This window comes from Culex pipiens, chromosome 3, assembly GCF_016801865.2.
Source record: "Culex pipiens pallens isolate TS chromosome 3, TS_CPP_V2, whole genome shotgun sequence".
NCBI classification, from domain to species: domain Eukaryota; kingdom Metazoa; phylum Arthropoda; class Insecta; order Diptera; family Culicidae; genus Culex; species Culex pipiens.
The window spans coordinates 107,604,839-107,628,551 of record NC_068939.1 but is presented as its reverse complement, the minus strand read 5'-3'; the positions used below and the strand labels follow the sequence as shown (position 1 = coordinate 107,628,551).

Below are 23,713 nucleotides of genomic sequence, written 5' to 3'. Positions count from 1 at the left end.
TCAATTTTCGAGTGATTTTATAGCCTTTCCTCAGTAAGGTGAGGCCGGCAAAACAACAGTTTTCCTATATTGGACCCGGGTCCACTATAGGAAAATGGGGTCCATAACAGGAAAAACACACTTTCTTTCAAATGGCTATTTTTCTGCACAAAAATTAATAATTGATAAAACAAATAGTCAGAATTGTTCAAAAGACTTCAGATTTCTTTTCTTTTTTTGTACAAAGGGTTATGAAATAGTGCTAAAAATATTGCAAAATTGTGAAAAAAGCTCGTCGGCTCTACTAGAGTGCACACTAATGGTTAAAATACCCTACGTATCAAAATTGCGAAAAGAAAGTTCAGTTTAACGATGCCGGTGGTCTCTTTTGTACTAAGTCCGCTGGGATTCCTATCTAGATAGAACAAGAGAGCATCGGTACATTCATTGGAAAAGATTAGGGAAATATTTCAATTTTACTAAAATTGTGATAGTTTGTAAAAATAAGCGGATAATAAAAAAAATCAAAACATTTTTTTTTTCATACAAATTTGCACAGAGTAAAACGCCTAAATTCTACCGAAAATAAAACATTTCGTGTACGTACCGGTTGTTGCGTTTGAAACGGAATAGGTAAACGATACGAATTGAATTCCGTTTCAGAATTCCGATTGAGTTGACTGGGTAGTGTATTTACAAAAGTGCTGTTATAAGTGGCCTTGGATAAAAACACATAATGTTTAGCTCAATTTTTCTGTAATCAATTCGTTATCAACTAATTTTTTAGTCCAGATTTTAAAAATTCTCAGCTTCTAAAAGAAAAACGTTACTTAATCCACCTTTAGGTGGTTGGTGCCTTCCTCACATTCATAAAGTCAATACATTCAGTAAAAATAGCAACATTCCCTTAACATGTTTAACAAATCAACTTTATTACTCATTTCTTTTGATAGGGTTCGCAGACCTTCAATTTTTCTGGCTCATCGGCAAGGTCTGATAAAAAAAACCTATCCAACGATAGTTCACATGGAAGATTCAGACAATATTTTTATCACAATATCTGAGATCCGGCCTCCAAAAAGTGTATAAATAACACTTAAGTGCTAATAACTTTTGATAGGGTTGTCAGATCTTCAATATTTTGGGCTCATTGGAAAGGTCTTTTTAATACCTTTCTGAAAATGTATAACATGATAGGGTTTCTTGCAAAAACCACCCTTTTTACAATCTTCCGGACATACGCCAAAATCGTTTTTTTAGCATAACTTTTGAAGTACTTAACTAAACTTGCTGATTTTAAATAGAAACCTATGGGACCCCAAGACGGATCGAATGAGACTAATACCGTCAAAATCCGTTCATCCAGTCCGGAGATAATCGAGTGAAATTTTTTTTGTCCACCCACCTACACACAGACATTTGCTCAGAACATGATTCTGAGTCGATAGGTATACGTGAAGGTGGGTCTACGAGGTCGAATTAAGAAGTTCATTTTTCGAGTGATTTTATAGCCTTTCCTCAGTAAGGTGAGGAAGGCAAAAACAGTTGAATAGAATTATTTTTGATTATTCTCAGAAAAAACTGAGAGATTTTAAGAACGAGAATCTTGCCCGATTTAACTTTAATTTGGTTTTCCCAACTACTAAATCATTGCTGTGAAACGCAATCGAGTCTGCTAGTGCAAAGGAATGTCGCTAGTTTCCCAACTGGTGACTCACATGCATTCAATTTACAATTTCATGCTATTTCCAAACACGCTGGTCCTAATAGACACAAACTGGAAACGATTTCACCGCCAGAGTCTGAATGGAAATTTTAGAATCATTTCTCTGCAAAACTCATAAACAATCGTCGTAATCCGACGACCGCCGGGGTTTGCCCGGGCGGAACAACATGCAGGTTCGTCAATAGACAAACCCAAACCACACGGTCAGACATTTCTCCCGGGGACAATTCCGAACAACGATGTCCAATTGAAATCGAATTTTAAATGTCACGTTCAATCTTACCCACACCGCGCGCACTGGTTCAGTCGAACCCGTATTCAGGGGCTCACATGATGCCACTGGCTGGTTGTGGAATCTGACTGACGAGACAAACGAATCAACTATTTCAATGCCAAATTGAATCAAAACATCGTTTCGATTCGAATCGTAACTAATTCAATCAACACTTCTTCTTTGGTTTGGCTCGATGGTGCTGTTTGCAGACTGGAGTATAGTTTAAAATTAATCATGACAACATGTGTTTGTGTCCAGTAGTTTGTGGCACATTCTTCATAGCCATGATTGATTTATTAGTGGAAAATTTGGTGATAGTAGAATGTTTTAAGAATAACAATAAAGCACTATAAGTTTTCTAACATTAGGAAAGTCAAATACAAAGTCAAAATTGTTCTTAGAAGAAACTTTGAAAACTGAAGAAAATTTAAGATTTTTATCAACCAGAACCAATTTAATTTTTTTTATTGTTTAATTGGCTTCGTATGGGCTTTAAAAAAAAATGTTTGTTTCATACACTCATAAATACCAATGCCGAGCCACGTAGCGGCCCGATACTCTTCATAGTTCATGGGAATAATTTACTTTACTTACTCATAATTATCTCCATATTAACTTGGTAGCTGACAATAGCAAATTGAATAAACATTTAAGAAAATCTGTACCTTGATAACAGAATTACGGATTTGTGTTGATGGCGTAGAAAATGTTTAAGGTATAGATGATAAAAAAATATTCAAAAAAAAAGAGTAGTCAAAGGCCAAGTGAAAAGCCTAAAATGTTGAGTAAGGCAAACATTGAAAATTGAAAAACTTTGAGAATAATCTAAAAATCGTTTCACATCTTAACAGCACAGTACGCACGATAACCACTTTCAATAAACACCTCTAGGTTACTAAAGCTGTTCTTAAAAGATTTTGTATACCCCAGCAAGGCATTAATTTACCTATTTGAAAATCATACTAGAGGTAAACAAAAAACTATTGAGAAGACTAACGGGAATCTTCAGAACTTGTTGATATATTTGCTTAATTTGATTAAACTCTTTATTGTTTTAAAGAATTGTTACGCTGGTTTTTTATGTCACTTCTTTTGCTCGGCATGAGATTTTTAACTATTTTCTGAAAATTTATTTGTATTATTCTCATTTATTCATTGCTGAATTATAATTGAGTTATTCATAATATTTATCTTAGTTTTGTTTCTGAAATTTCGAAGAGGTGTTGGTAAATTTGATCTAGATTTGATTGAAACCGATCAATAAGAAAGCATTAACTTTGCCAGGTAAGATTGGATCAAACTGAAAACAGGTAAGAAAGCATTTTTGCTATCAAAGAATAATTAGGTAGGGTTGAAGGCCCCACCAACAACACCTCAACACCTTTTTCCAGTTTTGTTCTTTCGAGCTAAAAACAGGTAAAGTCAGTCGTTACTATATAAGGTGTATCTTAAATTTATCAACAGTCAGTTAATCTACAACATTCACTCTAAGCACATCTCCTAGCAACCAACAGCTATGGCTTCTCTCCTAGAAATGTTTGCCAACCCAGACGTGGTGCAAAAAATGTCCGCAATTTCCGACGCAGACATTTGCAGATTTTGCTTAGGGACGACCAACCTCAACAGTATTGACGATTGTGACGAATTTTTAACCGAGACCCTTGACTCACTTTTTGCGTCTGCCCGGAACACCAACGAAAAACCTCGATACATTTGTGGAACCTGCCAGCTGTGCATAGGCTTTATCAAGAGATTTCAAACCATGCAGGACCAAGCAGCCACCAGAATTAGGAACTTTATCTACAACGGAGCATGCTGGCCAATGGCGATACAAGTGGAGCTGCCCGCGTTACACCAGGTAAGATCGGCTGGAAATCCTGCGAAAAGACTTCGACAAGAAGAGGATAACGGCTGTGGGGACGATGAACAGATACAAAGTAACGTCGAAACAACGCATGTCTCAGATTGGCCAGAAGAGGAAGTAATTCAGTTCATGGCTTCCAGGGAAACCTTCTATGCTCCGTTGGCTCATGAATCACGTGACTCAGATGAAGAAGATGATTTCATGAACGAAGAATCAGATTATGACGAGCTTGATGAATTCGATGATACCAATGATTTTTTCAACAATCCGAGTATTGAAAGTAACGCAGAATCGCAGATCGAGGACAAACCTCCAACAACAGGTGAGCAAAGCGTTGACAGATTTGAAGTCCATTATAGTCTCGAAACACTTTTAAGCTTTTATAATGACGAATTGTTCCGTGAAAACGAACCAGAAGAAGATGAGGTCCTTGATATTGAAGAAGAACCTGAAGACGAATACCCGTTCGAAGGTGAACCTGAAGAATGATAGTACAACTCAGTGCTCTGTAGATTAGAGCTACTGTTTTGTGAAATTATATGTTATCTTTATGTAATAAAGCAACTTTGTTAAACAAAGAAATTAAAAATGAAAGTCTTTAAAATTTTAAATTTCAAAATATCCAAAAAAAAAAAGTGCTGTGCTCATCAGCTTACTTACTCCAATCTAGTCGGGCGACTATCTGGCGCCAAACTTGACACTACGCAAGCTGACGAAAGTTTTAGTGCGAGCGTAATAACAGTAAAAGTTGTGTCAATAATGATAGTTTTTATTATACCAACTCTGGGGGGGAGGGGCTTCGTCGCCTGTCGTCGTTGACAAATGGAGTGCACACTACGAGTGTGACTTCTAAAAGGTCATACAGCAAATCACTGCTTGGTATACAGTCGTAAATGCTGCTGCTGCTTTTATTGGGAAATTATCGAAAGATGAAGATAAGATTAAGACTATATAACTTTATTTTTTGTTAAGTTTGCGACCTGCGTTAAAAAAATAGTTGTTGTCCTTTCACTCTTCGAATTACTGTCGAAAAAGGTATTTAAGAATTTTAAGATTTTTTTAAGAATTTCAAAAAAGGTAGATCTGGATTGAATGTACTTGATTTTCAAGGATTCATGAATTCGAGGGGCTTAAATTTCACCACAGGCAATTTCCGCGAAGCAAATTTTCTTGAAAGTCGTTTCAGTGAGGATATTAATTATTTATTTAATATATTAAATATTTTTATCAGTTAGTATTTTATGCAACAAGATCCAAAAGGGAGATTTTTCAGCGCGAGTCATACATTCAACAAAGTTTTCCGAGCTGGATAAATACGACGAGGACTCAACAAATAAAGTTCTGCAACGAGTTGGTTCTCGGGCATAACTCAACCAATCAGGATGATTCTTCTTTCCAGTGATTTGTTAGGATGTCTAGATGATTCTAGAACTTTGAAGAACTTAGTTTGATCAAATCTGTAATTTTTTCGATCAAAAACATCGTTCCAACTTTTTTTTTTCGCGTGTAAAACAAAATTCGCCAAAAATTCCGCGGAGGCAGCCGTTTAAAAAAAGTTGGAACGATGTTTTCGGTCGCAGAAATTACAGATTTTTTCAAATCAAGTTCTGCAAAATTTTAGGATCATCTAAACATTCTTATAAATTACTGGAAACAAGAATCGTCCCGATTGGTTGAGTAATGCCTGAGAACCAGCGAGTTGAAGTTACCGTTCCACCTTTTTTGGGAGGCTTGGGCGTCCGTGTAAGTTGGACATGCATTGGGCGTTCCAATGATAATTACTTTACGAAATTTTACTTATGTTACGAAATTTCAAAATGAAAATGTTGTTCTAAATGAAAAAAATAACCTTTCTGGGTTTATGTAGATTCGATAAGTAGCATAGCATAGCATAGCATAACGGGTCTGCACCACGCTGTAGGGGGTGCCACAATGGTCAATTCAATATTCTTAGACAATTTGATTGCTGCCCGGTACATCCAAAAATATCTAAGAACGTAAATTTCCACACTGTGCTCCAAGGCTACGCCCATACAGTCCCGTGGGGATTTGGGAGGGGATGTTTTTGTTGTTCACTAGTGGCAAAAGTGCAGGGAACCCATGCGACTTTTAAAAGTGAACGGAATATTTTTGGGAGGTTTGGAATGGGGGTTAGGGGCATTTCATCGGGCCGATGAAAATGGTTGAATGCGTAATGTATTAAATGATTTGGAAGTTTGTACGTGTAAATGTGAGTCTTTAGTGTATTATATAATAAGCATGTAGTTTTGTAAAAATAATAAACGAAACAAATATAATACATATAATAAATATAATAAATAAAATCAAGATGATTCCAGGAAGCTGTAAAAAAATGCAGTAATTTAAAATATAAATGCTCCAGATGGTTCCCATGCTGTTCTAGAAAGTTTCGTTAATTTAAACAATTTGATCATATATGGTATGAGGAGATGGTATGTTACAGGAAAGGAAAAGGATGAGGAATAATATAAACAATTATATAAATCATATAGTGAGTTGATAAATTTGCATGCAGACAGTAAAATTACCACAATCCCTCACCCCATACGAACAGCGACACAAAAGCACACACAAACAAAATTAACCTGAATAATCACGACTTCGACTGACGCGCAACAATATTCATTAGCACAATGACCCCCCCATTATTTAATTATAATAACCACTCACCCAAGCACACAAACAGCGACACAAAAGAAATGAAAATGAGCATGCAAAAACAAGACAACGCTTCCCCATGGTCAGCGCACTAATCGGTTTATGTAGATTCGATAAGTACATATATTTCCCTGAAAATTACATGTTAAATTTTTTTCTACAATTGAGGAAAATACCAGAGTTAAAAAACTTGTTCAGTCCTTTTTATTAAATGAAAAATTTGTTTTTTTTTCGGAATTTCTAGTAAGCCATCAGATCGGGCGTCCAATTTTACAGAAAAGTCCATTTGACACCAAATTTCTATCTCATCATCATTTCAGGCGGCAAATTATTGAAAAATATGTCGCATGTTCAAAACTCGAAGTTGTTGTATCGCCTTCCGTCACGAGATATCAAAAAACGTACCTCGGATTCGTGATCAGGGACAAAAGTTTCCCCTTAGGACAAAGTTTCACGCAAATTGAAGAGGGGTTGGGGCAACTTTTCCCGATTTTGTGTGAGTAGGTAGAGAATTACCCAATAGGTTTCTATAGGACATGGTGTGACGCTATCCCAGAATGAATGGAATCAATGCGTATGATCAGTTTTTTTTAGTTCAAAGTGATTTACGTCGGTGAAAGTTCCCTCAGAAGACTTTTTAGGGTTTTATTTTTTATTGGTTTTGCATACTTTTCTCAGAAACTAAGTTTAGTAACGGCAAATCGTCGTTGTCGTGATATCTTGTGCGACAACTGGCCAAAGGGCTCTCAGGTCAGAACGCGTTTGACACACGTACATGCCCGACTGATGTAAACTTTATAATTATAACTCAGCACTCCAGTAACCATTTTTTTTTTTGTTTATTCAAGGTCAAACATTAAAACGTGTTTTTCTCGGAACGTCAAAAAGCGACGTGCGACAAGTCAAAAAGCGACGTGCCAAGGCTGATGTTTGACAACAATATAACCAGGGCTGCGGAGTCGGGTCATATTTCAAGCGACTCCGACTCCGACTCCGACTCCGGCTTTCTGAGATTAGCCGACTCCGACTCCGACTCCGGCTCCGGCTTTCAGCTCTAACCGACTCCGACTCCGACTCCAACTCCGGCTTACCAACTCTAGCCGACTCCGACTCCAGCATTCAACAAATGGTTGGCTCCGACTCCGACTCCGACTCCACATATTTTTGAATGTTTCAAAAGTTAGTTAACTATTATTTCGAAAACATTGATAAATAGGATTATTTAAAAACTCTCTAAGTTGAAAAAAAACGGAAAAAAAGTTTCTAGTTTTACAAGTTTTATACGTTATTGAAACAGAAATCAAAAAATATCTCCAGTTTTGAAAGCATTTTCAGAAGAACAGCTTGATATTTGGATTTATTTACTTAACCTCAAATTTTCATTAATTTTATTAAAAGCTAAAATTTTAAATTGTTATTTTTTGAATGATCATTAAAATAAAGCTGGCCTTAATGATCGATTTAACATATAAATTTAATTTGCTCACTTTTAGGGTGGCATTTATCAGAAGCACATTGCCTTAACTTTTTAAAACGCAACTATTTTTTAAAGCTCCATTGATTTTTTTAAGACGTACATGGACATCGAGCCATGCCTCAAGAAGATCACTATTACAAATCAATGTATCTAAAAAAAAATCTTCGTGGTAAGGACGCTTAAGTGGTCCATTTCAAATATCCGTGACCTAGAAAATATTTTACCTAGGAATTTTTATTTTTTTCTAATTTTAAAATTTTCTATATATTTAAAAGGAGGCATCTTGAATCTTCACCTAAAACGAAGCTTTATGTATGGTCGCGCCTCCATCAAAATTTAGAATTGGATAAAAAACAAAAATCCACAAATAAAATATTTTGAAAGTCACGGAAATTTTGAAAGGGTCCTTAAGCTATCATTCCAAGAAAAAATGTTTTGGGCACATTGAGTTGCAATGTTAATCAAATGAGAAAATTCTTACCGGTTGAATAATATTTTGATTTTGATTTGATTTATTATTTGAAATATGAATTAAAATTCTATCATTTTCCTATACATTTTGATTAACTTGAAATTCTATCCTATCCTGCAATCTTAAGATTTATAGTTTGCCTATGGAGCAAAAATAGTAAACATTAAAACAATCGATATATTTAACATATTCAATGATTAATTCAAAATTAGTTGCAACTTTTTTTGATATTTTTTGTCAGTTTCAAATATTTTAAGCGCGTCACTTTATTTTTTTCATTCAGTTATAAACCAAATGTGCATGTTGAGTTCCAAGTAATAGATTGTTATAATCGTTGATTATTTGTTGGAAGAGTTATACTGCCAGTGATTTTTTTTCCGATTTCCATAAATAGTGTTTATTATTTTTTATCTTTTTATGTACCTCGTAACTTTTTTCATGAAAAATGATTCACATAAAACCTCCAAGACATTCGCTATCGGTGTAAAATATGACTGTGTGTTTACTTTTTATTAGAAAGAACTAGATTAAATTTGGTCAAATTTGAATTGAAAGGGTACAAAAATGTAGATATTGAGGAAGCAGTCGAGAATCAATTAAATATTTCTGACTACAGAACCAATATTGTTTTTAATGTTTGAGTTATGATGATACTACATACTTGGGTAAGATTGGATTAACAGGTTATCATTTAGTGATCATAGATCTCTAAAAAATGAAAAATGGCAACGCATGCGACTTGAAAAATAATTAAAAATATAAGAAGTTTAATAAATTATGTTGAAGCAGTCTTATATCAAATACTGAAAAATAAAAAAACATATTTTTTGTTAAATTTAAGATAACTCCGACTCCGACTCCAACTCCGGGTTATCAGAAATTTTCGGCTCCGACTCCGACTCCGACTCCAGCTAATAAAATTTAACCGACTCCGGCTCCGACTCCGACTCCAGCTGTTCGAGTTTTGACGACTCCGACTCCGACTCCGACTCCAGGTCTCCAAAAAGACCCGACTCCACCGACTCCGGCTCCTACTCCGACTCCGACTCCACAGCCCTGAATATAAGAAGTATTTGCTAACATTTGTCTTGTAAAGCCAATGCAAATTGTGTTTTTTGATTCAAATTTTTCAAGTAATACAAAAAAGACGGCTCGTTACTAAAGAAGCATATGAAACGACCATTGATTAGCAACAGAATTAAAAAAAGATAATTTTACATTATAGCTTGAACAATAAATTAAACTATCACATAGAGAAAACTCCTATCAAGGCATCGCCCGTATACTTACGCTTTAAATTCAATAATCTCCACTTGATGGACCTGATAATTCAATTGTCCATTTGTCATCCATATCGGAATGTTCTGTGAGCAAATGCCGAGCCGCGCACTGGGTGGCTTCGTTCGACTGGCCATTAGTTCCACTGCCAATCAAGGAGCGCTTTCATCTTTGGTAAAGGCACTTGCTAACAACATTAGCCAGTCGCAATTAACGATTGAATACTAATGCCAGCCATTTGTTCGCCACTTTCCAACGCTTTTGGACATCTCGCAACATTTGCAATTTTTAGCCAGCGACGTTAGTGTCGAAATAATTCACTTACGGACCAGCGAGTGCTCAAAGTTCTCGAATCGAAAGCTTTTCGAATCGTTGATCAAATAAGATAGCCTCGATGGAATGTGTCCAGAACTCCAGCCAGCAGGAACCCCTTTTTTCAGAGATTGTTGCGACTGTTCGAAACAGAGGCTCCACAGCACAACAAGAAGCCATAAATCAACCGTTTGCCCTGAGTTCGACGGAAATAAATTCCATTTTTCATAATTTAATATTCCAACCGAATTCATCCGAGCATGGGAGTTGAGTTACGGTTCGAGTTGGTTTTTTTTTTCAGTTTCGGCAGAAAGAATCGCGAGCTTGTTTCACGTTCTGGGTTCCATTTATTACGCCAAAGCAGAAGACGGTCGATTTGTCTGCATCTGCCACATCGGATTTATATTATGATAAAGACGTTTCTCGGAGACTTCTATGCGTCTCAGCTGCAGCATCCTTACGTTTTTTTTTCTTCTTATTTTTCTCTGTAAAACCTCTATCGCTTCCTTCCTGTCCTCTGTTTCAGCTCGTATGGAAATTCGCCTGTTCCGTTGTTCAGTCAGTGTTGACTTCCTTTGTGATACAAAATATTGCGCTCGCTCTCTGCACAAGAAAAGGTAAAGCCCGTGCCAGCGAGCGAGCGTGACTCTATGCACCAAATTGTGTTGTTCAGCAATCCAGCCCAGCATCCCGAAGCTGAAGATGACTTTATAAATATGACAATGATTGCATAATTTATGCCCTCCGGAGATGATGCTCACGGGTGCACACGGTCGCAAAGATTAGCTGACTTGAACTAAGGTAGAGGGTTGGTGTCCTTGGCAGCTTTTTATAATTTTATTAATTATTTTTATTTTTTTTGAGTACAAGATTTTTTGTATTTGATAAGATACTTTTTTTTTTATTTTTCCTTGACAAGGGGGACTTCATTAGCTTACATTTGAGATTAAAAGAAAACTAGATTTGGAGATAAATGCATATGAAAATTTAAAGATTGGATTGTATAAAAATAGAGAAATGTATTGATAAGACCTACATTCAATAAGACTTTCTGCAACAGGATTATTGAAAAAGGCCCTAATTATCCAAGTTTGAAAAGCTTTCCAACTCTTCCAACATTCCAAACCTATCTGAAGAACAATAAATGCAACCAAACGATGCGCAAAACGAAGTTATAAACCGCGTTGCTGTTCTTCCTACAGCAAACATCAAACGCCAACGAACAAAGCAATTAACTCGTCATCATCGCTTGCGAAAACGACGACTAATTAGATTCAAAAAGTTCAAAAATGGCCCGTTCCGATAAGTTGGCCCTTTCACCCTCAGCAGAACCAATAAAATAAATAAAACAAAAAAGAACTTCTTAATTTGATTTGACCGCTCTAAAAAATAATTACGACGTGGTTTCTCCACCAATTTCCCTCCTTTTTTTTCTAAGGAAAAGTGGTGGGGTTAAAGCGTTTTGGGGTGGAGAGATGCTATTGTCCACTCTCTATACTCGAGGGAAGGTTGGTTATTAAGCAAACAGAAGCTGTGCCCGGTAGGTCGTCTTAGGGGTGTTATTAAATTTCATCCCCCCAATTTCCCTGGCTAGCAGCAGCATAGAACGAACAACACAATATCAACTGAAGCGAGACAAGAGTTGAGTAGAACGTAGCTAGAGAAAAAAAATGAAAGTAATTTGGTACAAAGTAAACAACGATATCTAGTTTGGCCATTTTCTTGCCGACTTGGGAGGGTTAGGCTGGGTAATTGAGGAAAAGGGAAAGGAAAGATAGCAACTGAAAGGTAAGGTGAGACGAAAATTGACGGAGAAATTCCTCCAATAGTGTGTTGTAACAAACACGTAGTCTCTAAATTAAGCCAATAAGCTAGGATTACGGCACGATAAAAGATGTATGCACGGAGCTGCCGAACCACCCCCACATGTGTGGGTGTCTAAACGTGAAATTACTTTCTCATCTGGGTGGAAGGCCACAGACCCACAGACGGTCAAACGGACGTCGGAATGTCGTGCTAAGCGGATTGTTTTAACGGAAGGCAATTCCGAAGGCATTCGAAGCACCGGGAAAGGTTTAGTCAATGGTCGCTTCTGAGCATGGTTTATAGTCTGTTTTATTGGAAAAGGTAGTTCAGGAATGGACAATGAGTGTGCCACAATTAGCCGAAACATTTATCTCTAAAATGCTCTTAATCCTTGTTAGACAAATTTGTATATAACATTACGATAGATATATTGAACAAAACAAAATCGTATTTAACATGTTTATCATTCAACTTCAACATTTAAGCATTTAAGGCTGGTACAAATTTTATTTAAGGTTTTTGTAACCTCCCCACCAAAGACTGGTCGAAAAGTTGGGGGGCAAAACTAATATTTTTTTCAAAAAAGATCTAATTTAATTTTATTTTTTTTTTGAAAAAAAGTCGTTGGGGAGCGTTTATTAATAATTTAACGCAAATTTAGAATTTTCGATACATTTTCATATCAAATTAAGGAAGTAACTACGGGACCATCCATAAACCACGTGGACACTTTTTTGAGAATCTCTTTCCCCCCCCCCCCCTTCGTGGATAATTGTCCATACAAAAAAAACTTTTTTGTATGGATCGTGGACAATCGCCTTACCCCCCCCCCCCCAAGTGTCCACGTGGTTTATGGATGGTCCCTACAATCTAAACTCGATTATCCGAAACCTCATAATTCGCTCTATTTTCTGAAGGTTTCTTAGGAACGTTGGATAATCCAAAGGATAATTGATTCATGGACAGCATCAATTTGTTGATTTATTTAGTTCTGCAAACCCATTTTAATCAAATTTGAGCGGTTGATTTTTGTGACATCGCAAATTTCATCACCGCCATTTGGCCACCATCTTGAATTTAAAATCAAATTGTTCGCTCAACAGCCATTACCTTGTCGTTCTCAATTGCAAGATTCCTACACTTTGAATTTTTCAAAAATATTTAGACTGGGCCGAATGATTTTTCTCCAAATTGTATGGAGAATTAGGGTGGTTCGTCGCTGTTGCATACAATCCAAAAATTGCATGTAATAAGTGGGAGTAGCGAACAGCACTAATTCCCCATACAAACTTTCAGCAATGACCTATACAAAACCAAAAGTTGCGTCTTTTAATTACGAAAATTTTGGTACCCAAACATCTATAGGTCATCGCTGAAATTTTAAAGTTATCGCAGTTTTAGTGAAAAAAGTTGATTTTTTGCCAATTTCGTCATTTTCCGGTTTTTGCGCGGCGCGTCAAAAAACACGGATTTTATTTTCAAAAAATCATATCTCGGAATCCTGTTAATGAACTCCTCCAATTTTTTGTATATTATGTACAAATGTCCGGGGAATCCGATAAAAATATTTTCAGACATAGGCTCTTTGGTCCAGACACCGTCAAAACGGCGTTTTAAAGTTTCATACGCCCTTTTCATATGTTAGGCTAGATTTTTGAAACTTCTTACTATTTTTCTTTGAAAGGCCAACTTATCACCTTACATTTGCGTATAAGACAATTGAAATCGGTTAAAATGGCGAGGAGTTATGATTTTTCGAAAAAGTGGTTTTTGCGAAAATCGACGAAAATGGCAATTTTTCAGACCACCCTAACACGCCGTAGGTCACCCTAATGGCCAAACAAAAAAAATACGGGTCTAATTATTTCGGCCAGGGAACCCCCAGAAACATTTTGAGCCCGATCCGAGGACTTTTGTTTTTTTCCATGCTGTTTTCGTGGGGAATTGCTGAAAATCTAGCGTGACAAAATTGATAGCGGCCACTCGTTAAGATTTAGAGCTTTGATGTCTTCGAGACAAATGATCAAGGACAATAGAGACACCTTTTGTTATGGTGGGCATTACGGTGGTCCAAAGTTTACGGTGGTTCAAAATTTTTATTTTGGCGGGATGATAAGATAGCGCTTCGGTGTCTTCAAAAAAGTTGTAGGGAACATCACTCTGAGAATTTTTTCTGAAGAGCACAAATCTCTATCTTCAAACGGGAAGTTTCTAAAGCCATTTTTGTAATTTAGGTTGAGGTGTTTATGAAAAAATAGTTTTTGGAATTTATTCACTCAGGCTTATGACGTAGCGAGTTGGTGTTGTAGAGCTTATCAAAACACATATTTATCTTCCAAGAGAGCGAAAATCGGACCTTTCAAACGAAAGTTATAGCCAAAATACGACGAACTAGACACCATTTTGAAATGTGGATAACTTGATAAGGTGGAGGTATTTGGCCTCGCTCTTAAAAGCATTTGAAAGTACACATTTTAGAATACAATTCCATCATCTGGTCTAAAGTCACTGATTAATTCAGGTAAAATTACATCATCTGGTCTAAAGTCACTTTTTAGTGTAGATTCTGGTTAGATTACATCATCTGGTGTAAAATCACGATTTCAGTCTAAATTGAGGTAAAATTACATAATAAATAGGTTGAATTACTTCCAAAATTACACCTTCAAAATTTTACACAATATACTGTGTAGGAAGAACACATGCCATGGTTTCCAGATCGTTGGAGTCTATTGTATCCAGGTTTTTAAGCGAAGATGGCGTTCGAATGGTGAACGTCCGAAATGTCAAAATCGCGCAGTAGCACCAACATTAGAAAAAAATGTGGCTGTCATGCCATAGCACTCTTTTTTTCGTAATGTTGGTACCACTGCGTGGTTTTGACATTTCAGGCGTTCACCTTTCGAACGCCATTTTTGCTTAAAAGCCTGGATAGGATAAACTATCCTGAACTCATCTTGAAATGAACTGTAAATCGAAAGTTATTTTAGGGACCATTCATAAACCACGTGGAAGTTTTGAAATCTGAGGCCCCCTTCCCCCTTCTAATGAACAATTTCCATACCAAACAAATATTTTTTGTATGGAGCGTAGACAATCCCCCCTCCCCCCTAAGGTTTCCACGTGGTTTATGGATGGTCCTCTAATGAGAATTGGTATTGATTCATTCTTATTGTTAATGTATTAATTTTAATCCCCTCTGACCGGTGAACATCTACGAGCTGCCTATGAAACTGCCACTTCTTTCTATGCTTTCAATGAAATAATTTACGAATAAAATGCGCCATCACTCATGTCAATCGCACCACTCACTCATTATTCGAGTGATGAACACTTTGTTTATGTTCATTGATACCCCGCGCGAGTGATGTGTGCATGGGAATCCTATAAGAATTCTTTCATGCGCACATCTGTCTGTATGTGTGAAAGAAAGACTTACCTGCAGCCTTCACACCCACACGTATAGCTGCACCCAAAACTGGCTTGAACGACTTATTGTTCAAAATTGACGAAAAATGTGCAGTTAGGTGTCATTAACGCACGAAAACAGGCTATTGGATGTATTGATTCGGTCTGTGTCGATTCAACATGTGTTGATTGATTAATTTTGGTTGTTCTTAACAGAATTGTTTCACTAAATTTAACATTTTCTGCCACAACTGTCTCGTTTGGGTGTACTGTCCCATTCACGATGGTTTCACTTTCCGTTTGTTCCGCCGTACACAAAGCACGCCGTCGCCGCCATAACAAATCGCTCCCTCTTTACACGCTCCTTTATCAATTATGTTTTGCTCGCCATTTCCTCCTACCCGCGAGCGCACGACTTCGGTTCGTTTCGGGTTCGGGTTCGGCTTCGGCAACACTGCCGGAACGAAAGGATGTTGGATTCTTGTTGGACTTTCACTCGGTGGTTGGTCGCGCTGTGGTTCGTCAGTTGAGTTCTGTCCTTCGCGCCGGGTGGATGCTAGACCTGCTTTCGTCGATTCTTCAATAACCAAGAGTGTGTTTCTGGTGTATTGTGGTGCTTGGGAATTGTGTTTTTCGCCTCCTCGCTGGCTGCACTGGACGCGCACAGTGGTGTGGTGTTGTAGCACAGGGGGAGTGAGTTATCCTGGCTGGATTCCGACAACGACAGTTGGAACGAGTTTTGATCACTTTTTGAGACCGAACGGTGCAAATACGGTGAAGTTCGCTGTGGTTGAACAAGTTCGAAGCAAATTATAAATCGTTCTGAATCAGGACGGCAGCGTTGTCATTCAGGTGGTGGTGATTTGCTTGTCCGGAAGGCAAGAAGCGGATTATTCCCTAAAAACAAAAGGAAGGAAGAGATTTTTAGCGCGTTTGCGCGCAATTCCCTTCCATTCCACCGGTTCTTGAGCAGTTGGTTGGTGACTCTGGTGCAAGTCCTGCTCCGTTGTTTGCTCAAGTGGTGATCGATATCCTTCGCTGTGTGTTTTCTGCAGCAGAAGCAGCAGTTCTGAATGAAGTGAACGGATGCAACGTTCTGCTGTTGTTGACGGCGATAAGAAGCCTTTCTGAAGGGAGATGTACACGTAGCGGGCACGACGACCCCGGAAGATATCCTTCCAAGCGAAATAAAAAAGGAAAAGTGTTTTATTCCTCGTGAAGAAGCCGGTCAACGGCAAGGCTTGAATGAAAAATCAACCCACGGAGAAAAGTGAGTGAAGTGAAACATAATACACGACACGATAGCGATACGAAAGCAAAGAGTGAAGAAAGCACTGGATGTAAATAAAATATTCACGAAGAAACAGAAGGAAACGTACCCCGAGAGAGAGCACGGAGGGAAAAACGGGATCATAACCTGAGGGGTGCAGCAGAGCAGTGTGATGTGTTTCTAGTGGCCTCCTCTAGCAGGGAAAGAAGTTGGAATTTCCCAGTGTTTGTTTGCGAGTGTGTGCGTTTGTTGAAATTCGTTTGCATAGAAGACGACACCACCCCTGAATTGAGGGAGGATTCCTGTGACGAGCATACAAACGGGGGAAAGAGAATAATAGAAAAAAGATTTTGGCAAAGTTTTGACAGAGTTTGATGCGGCAATAAACTGATTGACGAATCATCACAAACATTGGCTGAGTTGGTGGAAAGTAGAACGTTTTGGATTATCAATAAACTTTTAAGGTAAGGTATTTTTTGAATGTTTTTTTTTAACTTATGGCAAAATTATAAAAGACAATTTGACACTATTGTAATCCATACATTTTACTGATGATAATAATTAGAAGATCATGCAACAAGTTGTAATTTAACGATGATTTTTTTTAAGTTACAAATCTGCAGTTTTTTTTTTTTGAAAATGCCTAATAAGGCTGGTACAAATATTTTTAAAAGTTTTTGTCACCCCCCCTTCGAAGTTGGCCCGAAAAATCAGGGGGCAAAAAAAATATTTTTACAATAAACTTCAAAATTTCAATGAAAATTCAAGTGCAACCAGCTGAAATCAAATTAAAATACATTCTCCTGCGTTTAAAATCATTTTTAGCATGTTTGGGTTTATTAAAAAATCTTCTAATTTTTTGAAAATTTTCGATGCTAAATCTTTTTTTTCGATGCATTTTTTGTTTTTGTCAGATCTTAGATTTTTTGAAAACTAATGATTGCAAAACAACTGAACTAGTGTAAAATGCATTTTAAAACACTTTTTCATTTAAATGTGAAGGCTATGGCTTGTTATTTAAATTTTTATATTTCATTTTTTTTTTTGCCCCCCCGTTAACCTCGGCCAGGGCCGAGGGACAAAAACTTTTTTAAATATTTGCATCGGCCTAAACAAAAAAAAATATTTTTTTGCTTTTTATGTGTTTTTAGAACCCCCTTGAGTCAGGGGTATTGAAAAACACCCAAAAAGCAAAAAAATGAAAATTTTGCGTATTTTCCTAAAGTTAGACATATTTATGAAATTACTGCTAATTCCCGTTACACAACAACCAAAAATTGAAAGATAAGTCATCTCATGAAAATTTAATGTATTTTCCGAATCTGCCATAACTCAGAGAGTTTATTCTATTCATTAAGAATAAATAAGCTATCTCTTTCTAGCTAAAGTTTTTTTTTGTCATTCAGATTATAGTTGGTTTTATTAACTAACCGCTCGATATGTCAGCAAATATATTTCTCAGAGACTGTGACGGCTCAAGCTCGTTCGTTGCTTCTATCAAGACACTCACGGCGTGTTCTCTAGAACGAACGAACTTATCAGGAAAAAACTAACTTAATCCACCTATGTGGTTGATGCCTTCCTCACTCTTTACCAAAAATGGGTAATATGAGCGGTTTCAGTTTTTTTTGAGACCCAGAAAAAAAGAACACATTTTGGTGATAACCTGATACAGGGTTGTCAGATTTTCAATGTTTTGGACTCATTAGAAAGGCCTTTCAATTTCCTAACCAACGATGGGTCGGATGATGGATCCGGACATAGTTTACATACATTTAAGTGAGATCCGGCTTCAAAAAAGTACATAAATATAACTTAAGTGGTCATAACTTGAGACAGGGTTGCCAGATCTTAAATGTTTTGGACTTATTGGAAAGGCCTTTTAATTACCTAACCAACGATGGTTCGGATGATGGATCCGGACATAGTTTACATACATTTAAGTAAGATCCGGCATCAAAAAAGTACATAAATATCACTTAAGTGGTCATAACTCGAGACAGGGTTGCCAGATCTTCAATATTTTGGACTCATTGGAAAGGCCTTTCAATTACCTAACCAACGATGGGTCGGATGATGGATTCGGACATAGTTTACATACATTTAAGTGAGATCCGGCTTCAAAAAAGTACATAAATATCACTTAAGTGGTCATAACTCGAGACAGGGTTGCCAGATCTTCAATATTTTGGACTCATTGGAAAGGCCTTTCAATTACCTAACCAACGAAGGGTCGGATGATGGATCCGGACATCGTTTACATGCATATAATTGAGATCCGGGTACTTGTGAAAACACATTTCTATACATAACTTTTGAACTACTTATCGAAACTTCAAACAATTTAGTAGCGATGTATGGGACCCTAAACCAAGTCGAATGCAACTGGTTCGATCAAAATCGTTTCAGCCAGTGCTGAGAAAACTCAGTGAGAATTTTGGTCACATACATACATACACACACACATACACACACATACACACACACAGACATTTGTTCAGTTTTCGATTCTGAGTCGATATGTATACATGAAGGTGGGTCTAGGAGCTTTTAATAGAAAGTTAATTTTTAGAGCAGGATTATAGCCTTACCTCAGTGAGGAAGGCAAAATAGTCATCGTTACCTTCAAATGTGTCTTTTAGGAAATTGTCTTAGCTTTCCAATGCTTTTAAAAGCTAAATGTTTCTTTGAGAAATTCCTAAGATATCTATTTTTTAAGTTTTTTTGTTTTATATTCCTTAATTATAAATTCGAAAATGTTTAACAACAGTTCAGATGATATGTTTTCAAAATGTGCAAAATAAGACAAGAAAAAACTTTGTAGAAGGTTGCAAATCGTTAAACATTTTGAAAATTTAATATTTGCCGAGTTTTTTGACACACATTTGGAAGTAGCGATGACCATTTTTTCTTCTTAAGGTTGCTCAGAAAACACGCCGTGCTCTGTGACGAGGATTTCGTCATCTTCAGTAGGCCAAGAAAACCTTATATTATTATTTGATAAATACATGTTTTTTGTAACTTTGCATGATTTATTTTTAAGAGTATGTCAATGTTCAACAAAATTGAGTGCATGTATTTTTGAAAGTTTTCTGAATTTAAAAAAAAAGTTTCAAAAAAGTCTACTTTTGACCAGGTTTTTGCATTTTTTTCCGAAAAGTTCAGCAAATTTTGCTTAAGAATGACCATTATTTGAACGTTATTGTGGTTCGTGCTTTGCTAGAATGAGAGGATTTTCTGGAGTTAAATTTTTTAAACCTTAAGAGTTAAATTTTTTAAACCTAAAGAATTGTTTTCTACCTTTTCGGAATATCATTTGTAGCATTTTGTATTTTACGAAAATACTCGTCTTGTTTTATGTTATTCTTTTTTCAATGTAGTTTATCAGCTGTTGATTTTTTTGTTGAATTCCGATGTACAGTAGCTCAAACATATATGTTAAGATAATCATTATAAGAGTTGCTATCAACCTCGACCAATATCCATTTTGTGATTATATTTATTGGCTACCACATGATGATGGAATTAAAATATCTACCCCAAATTTCCTTCTTTACTTCGGTCACGCATCATCTAACCTACTATTTTCCGACAGCAACCACTTCCATGTCCAAACACAGTCACACACCCTTGTGTGATAAAATTGTAGAGAGGTGAAAAGTTAATAATAAAATAATGCCTGTGGTTTACCTCCTCAATCCATGCCATCACGGAGAAAACCTTCGTGTCGAACAACCGACCGACGTGATACCGAAGGATACTTTTCACATTCGTTAGCTGCGGCGGCCCCTTACACACACCCCATTATTATCCGTAATTTATATCTATGTTGTTGAAAATCTCAAAGGACGTAATAAAAGGACAGCCAAGCAGAATCAGAAGCCCCGACGTCTGGTCCTCGTCCTCGAAGAGCACGACCGGGCGGCGGCGGCAAGCAAACAAAGAAGCGAAAGCTCCCTCAATTTCTCCGACTGTCGACGTCGTCGTCCTTTTTCAACTCGACGAGTCCTGATTCAGTGGCGTCGGGGGCGGAGAAGTGTTGCGTTCCTTTTGGGATCCCTCCCCCACCCCCAATCCGTCGTCAACCCAAAATGTCAGCGTGTTTTTTTTTAATACTGCAACTTTTGCTGTTTTGCTGTGTTTTGGGATTCCTTTGTGGCGAAAATAAGGGACGAGAGGGCGATGAAGCTCCATCCCTCGCAGAAGGGAAAAGTGACCAGGCCACCCAACACACTAAATGGGAAAGGATGTTGCCGATTTTTACAACATGTTACCAAGGCCCCCGTTGAATGGTCCGGCGACGAAAAGTTTCCCCCCGGTCTGAAAAGTGCTCCAAACACAAACACCAACATGGAAAAGTTGTATCCACGCGGGAAAACCACAAATACACAGAGGGAGAAAGACGTGCAGCGGCTAATATTCATATGAGAAAGAGTGTATTATTCAGATCGAGCCAAAGAAGCAACATAAATCATAATTTTCTGACAAGAAAAGATAAATCATAATGAACGTTGACGCGCTGCTGCCTGACTGGCAATGGGTTAGGGGGGAGAACGCATGGGAGCGGATATTGATTCATGGCAGCACGTTTGTGCAAGTTGGTCACCCCCGCGTGCCCTTAATCAAGCGCACGTAAGTCACAACTTGTTGGAATGCGTTCGTCTGGAAGGGAAATTAATGACTGCAACCGAGAATTAGGTTAAAATACAGTGTTACGATAGTGTGTTGCTTTAAAGGCAATCTTTAGTTGTCTTAGAAAGAATTTTATAGCCTTCTGAAAAAAAGTATTTAAAAATTTATAAAATTGAAATCAACACCTTTGGATATTCAATCCAATATGCCAGTTTTCACCATATTTGTGCAGAATTTTGGGCTTTCTTAAGGAATCAAAAGAAGCGTGACTTTTTGACCATATTTTATATCTCATAAGTATTACAAGCCTTGACCGAGCCGAGTAGTCCAGTGGTAACACTTCCGCCTCGTAAGCGGTAGATCGGGGTTCAAATCCTGACTCGGACCAACACAACTGGTGATCTTTTCCCTTCAGGATTCGGTTGCTTAGTAAAGGGAAGGTAATGTATAGTCACAAACTGGATCTTATCAAGACACCTTAGGAAGACAATATATGGAATGTTAACATTAACCTTAACATGTTAACAATAATTTATTAATAAACTGTCACTGAACGTTTTGTAAATGCCGGCACCGATTTACGATTCTAAATTAAATTTCAATAAATTTCCCAAAAAATGACATGCCCAAGTTTTTACAGTAAAGTAGTGAAAAATTGCATAATTTCTAAAACTTTTTTTTTTATTTTTTGATGAAAAATATACCAACAAATCGGGTGTTCAATTTTACATAGAGTCCCTTTTACTCGAAATCATCACCATTTAAAATTGAAAATCACGTATTTTTTCGAATGTTCATCACGATATATCCAAAAATGGTCCCCAGATTCGTGATTATTAACCAAAACTACCTCTAATCTAATCTAATCTAATCTAACCCTAGCGCAGCCAGTCTTTCGAGGGCATCCTGGAAAATGCCTTAGGTTGATTAACGCCTAGCATCCTCTTGTCATTATTAACATTTGCAGTGCCCCAATGCAATAAATTGCCTTGAAACATCACAAAACGTTAAAGCGGCCAGGCCAACTGCGTAAAGTTTACCGCAAAGATGATTCGTTGAATTGGATTGAGTTTGAGCACGAATGTTCAGACAACAATACATTTCTGAATCTACAGGGGAGGAAGAAACGTGGGGATCCCCCGCTCACGTTCCTGTTTGTTTAGGCAATAAATCGATGGAAGCCACCATGCTAAGAAGTTTTGGTGCTCCGGGACCCTCGAGGATGGGACATTGTATTTCCACAAATGCCCTGGACACTATTTGCCGTGGTTAAAGCGCCACAACTCGCTCTCTGTTGAATAGAAAAATAAAGATGAGTAATACAATCGAAACATATTTGTTGTTAGGATACACAACTTAGTTTGAAATGGTTTCAATATAATTTTTAAAGCATTAAAAATTAAACCAGCAACATTAAACTCACCTTGTATGCCCTCAGATAAATGCACGCATTCACGCACATTAAAGGGAACGGGCTTACCTTACAATATCAATTTTTACTCCAGCAGCAACCATTACTCTTAAAATCGGCACATTCACCTGCCACGCACACCATCAAGCAGCTTCCCGAGGAGGCGCTGTCTGTAGCGCGTGTGAGTGCCGCACACTCACGATCCCTTGAGCTCGCACGTAGATTTTCACTTACGTCTTCAAAAACGGCCTTCGATGGAAGCCGCAAGGGAAACATCAGGTACCATCACTTCCCTCCGGCGGCCGCAACCTGTTCATTTGGTACTCCAAAAAATCCCACCCTTCTTTCGCTGTCTTTGCTCAATATGTTCGGATCAATTTGCGAAATTTAACCGAACACACTTGAATGTACTAAAATTAAATTTAAAGAAAAACTTGACGCACCAAAAATGAAAAGAACCAACGCATAGCACTATTTCGATTCTAAACGCGCAGATATTTTACCGACCGTACTTTACTTCTTTTCTCTAGGTACTCTAACGAGATAAGAGAGATGTGAGACGAGAGAGATGCGTGACGTGAGTCGAAGTGAGTGCCACCCGGTTTGACGTTTTGGTGGAACTCATATTTCACGCAACGCAAAGAAGAAATTAGCAACACAAAATTTTCCTTTTTTCCTCAAAATTTCACAGGTTTCCTCCGAACTACATTACATTTCAGCAATGTTGACATTGCTTCAACGTTTAACCAATAAACAAATGTAGGTAACATCGTTATACAACACGAAAAATGTATTTTTTCCCGGACCGCCTGACACACAAACCGACGACGCGACAAGACACTCACTTCCTGATTATTAACCAAAACTACCTCTTAAAACAAAATTTCATGCGAATCAAAAACTTTTTTCAATTTCGTGTGAGTTTGCAGAGGGGCCAAACATTTAGTATTACGCCCATGTAAAATATTGGTCTTAATTTTAAACTTGTCAAAAAAAATTCAAGTATATCATAAAATTTCACAAATGTTGCATTTTTCATCATTGAAAATTGGGCTATTAGGCCGATGCAAATATTTAAAAAAGTTTTTGTCCCTCGGCTCTGGCCAAGGTCAAGGGGGGGGCAAA

General features: G+C 37.4%; 1 protein-coding gene across 4 annotated transcripts in view; it reads left to right on the top strand.

The window, feature by feature from the left end:
* Positions 1-15,784: 15,784 nt before the first annotated feature.
* The window catches only part of LOC120421017 (protein slit), a 336,997-nt gene continuing 329,068 nt past the window's right edge, over positions 15,785-23,713 (top strand). For all 4 annotated transcript variants that reach the window (XM_039584168.2, XM_039584159.2, XM_039584150.2 and 1 more), the window contains exon 1: positions 15,785-17,009. The gene's annotated coding sequence lies outside the window, so the exon portion shown is untranslated. The remainder of the gene's footprint in view (positions 17,010-23,713) is intronic.